Genomic DNA, 5128 nt, shown 5'->3' with positions numbered 1-5128 from the left:
GATCTTATAAAAGTATTACATTATATTTGCAAATTCTTCCTTTGAGGTTCAGCTTTTGGTTGAGCGTCTTTTCTTTTCTTTCTTTTCCCCCCCAGGTCCTGAGGAGTCAGTGTTTCTTTCCCGTGCAGCATGTGTGAGTATGTGTCTGTGTGTGGTTTACAGCTGTTTACATAGCTCACAGTGGGTGAGCTCTGTTCAACAAGACCAACCTCTGAGATTCAGGCATTTCGAAGGCCTATAAACTCTGGATGAAAGCTGAAGCCAAATTAATAAAGTTATAACAGGATAAAGATGTGGCTAGTTACACAACGTGAGATTAAAACTGCCCTCTTAAATGACCGACCGCTCCTGGTCATAAAACGCAGCATGAAGAAGAATACACTGTGTTTGTATACACCCTGTTCGCATTAAATCTTGTGCATGCGGGGCCTTTTCTTGGTTTGTCTTCATCCCCGCTGGATCATTTGTCCCTCATAATGAGACAATAAGTGAGTGTGGAAAGGCAAAATCAAACACAGCTTTTACTTCATGTTGACTCCATGTGAACAACGATGGCGAGGTGTGTTACCTGGAACCGTTAAAATGCATTTTCACTGATGCTCTAGTTATTGGGTGCTACGGGTTTTATCCCACCTGGCTCTGCAGTACTTGTTGTTCTTTCTGACTTGTTAAACTCAGCCTTCGCACACAAGTTGGAAACCAATAAATGCTGGAAAATAAAGTGAATGAATTATTTTAAAGATCTAATCCTCTGTCATGCAAATACTTAAAATCTCAATATAGAGCATGATGAAGTATGTGTGTGGCCAAAGTTAGTGCATGTGTGGCACATCGGTATGCATCACTCATATTTTGGGCGAGGAAGCAAACAGCTTCAATAGTATCCTCTCTGTGCAGCAGGGCAAAGTCAGGAGAATACCTAGAGCTGAAAAACATGAAGGCGAGGCTGCTCTATACAAAGAGCTGAAGGAAAAGTGTATAACTTATAAATGAGCATACTTCTCAGGATGACGTGGCAAACACAGCAGCTGCAGTATTTGCCCACTTGGGGGCGGCATATTGAAATGTTTTCACCTTTCATGAACACATTGTCACAAATAGTTACCCACTTGCACAACCTGCAGATACGCCTAGCACTTTTAAGGAGACAATTTACTCTCTCTAAACTTTGATTTGCAGTTTTGCTCTCTCTTGAGCAGAACATTTGTGTGATGTGCGCTGAGTGCTGATTCAAACCTCGTCTCACATGCAGTTTTTTTCTTTATCCCTGAAAATGAAACATCTCTGGTGGCTTAAAAAGAAATCACGAGAGTTGACGCAGTCAATGAACACAGTATGGTGAGCAATTAAAACAATAAGCACTTTTGTTTGTCTGCCTTTAGCAGATGCTTGCTGTGCAATGCCGCAACAATTTGTTCTGGAGCCTCGTGTTTTTGCATGTTGTTTTGTTTTTCGAGCCAGAATTGGGATAAGAAAGCAGCAGAGCTGGGGAGCTTCTTGATTTAGTTTTACAACATGTCTTTTTAATTTACTGTGATATTACGTGAGATATGGTAAAAACAAAGCAAGAAACAGACTTTAAAAAAGATGCATTTGTGAGAAAAATAAGAAAAAAACTCTGAGCAAAATGAAACCAACCCCTGGTCCTTGTGCATCAAGCCTTAATGCACAATGCGTATAAAGCCTCAAGTGGCCATGAAAGAAACTGCAGCTTTTCGCACACATGCCTTTCATAAAAGTGTCCATGAATACTTTGCTCAATAATGAAGTGAAACAAAATGTAAATGTGGCCAGAAATCTCTGCCAGTTTGCTCAAATTTGTGTCACATGCGTGTGAACACGAGATCAGTTTGTCTGAGATTTATCTTGCTCAGTTTCCTGCTGTAAGTAAAGCAAACAACCTTTTTGAGCACACACGAGGCCGCTCAAACATGTCTGCAGTTTTTCAGTGACAGCTGTTTGATGCTGCCACCATTCATAATCTGTGCGAGACCCACAAATCACTTCTTGCAAACATGTTTATGACATCTTACCCACCACATCCCGGCTCGTTCGCTGCTGTGCACACATGAAAAAGTACAACACCACGTTTTCTCACTGTGTTTCTTGCGCGCACTTTAGCTTGTGTATTTTATTTATGCGTTAATTATTGTGTCCTGCGTTGTGCCATTTTGTTGTTTTTGCCTGAAGTTGACCTTCTGATTGCTTTTGACTCTTTCTCTATCATTCATTTTGCTTTCATGATTTCAGAAACATTTTATTGCGGCATAATGGATCAGAAAGGATGTTTCCTCTTTGCTGCAATAACTGAGGTCCATACATCAGATTCAAAGCATATCTTTGTGAATGGAGCTGTCGCACAGCGCGCTCACACTCATACACCGTCGGCGGTCCCCTGACATGAAACAAACTCCCTCACATCGTTATCCACCTCCCATTCATCCATCCTCACTCAAAGACCAGAAAAGGATTTATTTGTGCGATCAGAAGTCTGCTGCAAAATCTGGCAACCATATGCTCGGACATATAAGTCTTTTATGCCTTCCAACTTGGTCTTTTTATTCACACATGTGCGTGATTCTGCCCTTGTTTCATATTCTCATTGTTTTGAAGTGAATCTCAGCAGTGTGTGGTTGATGACTTTGTGCCACACGGCGATCCTTTCTGCTCTGTGTCTAAATGTTCGAGGGGGATTATGGTTCAAAGGGGCTGAGCTAAGCTTGTACAGATGACTCTGGCCTGCAATTTCCCTCATGTCTACAAGTTGTCAGTAACACAGGGATGTATTACAGATTAGTTCCACAGCTCTGCTCGTCGGCTCTTCTGGCATTAATCTTATGTCGGCCTTAAGTGGATCACTAATTGCTTTAAAGAGTTCGGAAAACAGACTCCTCTGAAACATGGGATTCAGACTCACAATAGGCACGCATGACTCTACTAATATTACTTTTTTTCTGGGTGTATTGGGCTATGCTACAAATGAGTGAACTGGACATCTTTTAGAAAATATTAGACTTAATGTATGATTTTGAGATCGCATTAAATATCAAGCATTCAGTTTTTTCCTGTCTGTAAACACAAACTGGACAAACTGGATTTTTCATGACATTAAACAGGAGCTGCAGTGTATCAGTATTGGCAAATAAAACATCATAGGTCACAATAGGACTAAAAGCATCTGCTTTTAAAACAGCAGTGACCCTTCAGATTGTGGACACACCCAGATGTGTGAGACAGCCAGGTGAAATCTCAGAAGCAAGCCTTCCCAGCAGAACATTACGAGATGATTGTTGTCGTTTGCTTCACCTGCCAATGGGTTTAACTGTGTGGCTGATGGATGTAATGCTGAGGTCGTTCACAGACTGTATATAAAAGATTGATGTGAGTCTGAACTACCTTTCACCTGCATTTTTTGGAAGTCCAGAAAATGTTCCTTGTCTGCTTTGATCAACAATGTAGGCACACACGGGTCCCCACTGGAGTCTAATAAGAGGATAACGCTTTAGCATATGCCTTAGGGTTGAAACTAGAGTATCTTGTGGTTGCAGCGTGCATGGTGCTCAATCACATCCAGCCCTCATTCATTGCATCAAATTTTAAATCACCAGCTTAATGAGAAATAAAATGCTCAGGTTCACAACAGGACTTCACTAATTATGTCCTTGATTGATCAGTGTGGTTACTCTGGGTGACTCTTGCCATACTGCTCACCTTGACAGCGAGGCTATCTACTGCAGCTCCTGATGCTCTTTGTGCATCACCTCCATGCCATCACCCACACAGGCTCTGTCCACAGTGCATTCCTTGGAGGGGCTGCGTTAAATCATTCTTCACTTCCTTCACTTCTTTTATGTTTGCTTGTGGACAAATCAGAGCCTACATGTTGTACATTCACAAAGAAATCTATTCCATATGAAATGACTGATTGAATAATACCAGTGGTGACTGTTTTTTTTTGGGGGGGAGTAGTATGGTAATAAAGATTTAATTTGATGCAGGAGCCTTTGATCCATCATAAACAACTTGGAGCTCCAACATGATGCTCACAGACAAAATGAGCAAACAAGGCAGCCAATTCCAAATGAAGAGGTTTAAAAGCTTACGTAGGAAGGAGGGAATAGCTGAAGAGAGCTGAGTCAACCAGGGTGGTCCTCTGCTGCATACTCAGATGGGAGGCTTGTCAACGCCGCATCAGACACCATTCACTCTAAACTCTCCCAAATGCTGCAGCAATTTGTTCATTTACTTGAAATAAGAAGTTAAAATAAGTGAACTGCTGGGATCTCACTCAAATCATTAAACTAAAGTTTAATAGAGAGAAGGTCATTTAAGGTCATTTAAAGGTCATTTAAAGCAGTCTGAACAAACACAGGAAAGAGTAAACTTGGGGTGTGACATAAAGTCATGTCGGAGTCACAAAAAGCAGTCATCAGCATCATTTGGAGATCCAGTTGTCATCTATATAAGTTCCCCCAGTTTTGCAAGCTGTTCATTCTCGTTTACGTGCCCCACCCTCCCTTATTTTCAATTCTTTAACTTCTTCATTTCTACTTAGTCCATGGCAATCTGCCAGGCCCGGGAGCCGCCGCCAGTCCCCTTCGAGGCCTTCCCCAAACCGCATAATTCATGTCCAAGCATTCACCTTTACCTACTAAAACGCTGTCAAACCTAAAATGAGGACGTGGGCCCAACTAGTGAAATAAAGGTTATTGTATCTCATTTATAGTTTTAAAGTGTTACTGGGAGCATGGTAGGATGTCTTTGCAGAGAGTCTGGTAGAGAAGCAGCTGCCACTTAAACTTATATTTTTACATTAATTGCAGAACTGAAGGTTATTGTCAGTGTGAACAGATTTAGTTCTCACACTGAAAAAATTAACTAAGAAGATATTTACACAACTGATTACATCAGTTATGCTGGATTTGAAGTTTACGTTCTACGAGCCACTAAAAAAAATCCAGTAAATTCACGTTTAAGTCAAAGAAAACCAAACAAAAGCCTGCAAGAGACCTTTTAATTGAATTCACATCATGCAAAAAAACGAAACAAACAAACTTAACTTGGGTGCTTTAAGGAGTTGTATCGCGTTGTATTTTTTTATTTTTTTTTGACTTAACATAAATTTTGG

This window comes from Neolamprologus brichardi, chromosome 6 (assembly GCF_056152115.1).
Source record: "Neolamprologus brichardi isolate AB-2024 chromosome 6, ASM5615211v1, whole genome shotgun sequence".
In the NCBI taxonomy this organism is placed as follows: Eukaryota; Metazoa; Chordata; class Actinopteri; order Cichliformes; family Cichlidae; genus Neolamprologus; species Neolamprologus brichardi.
Note: the sequence above shows the minus strand (reverse complement) of the source record.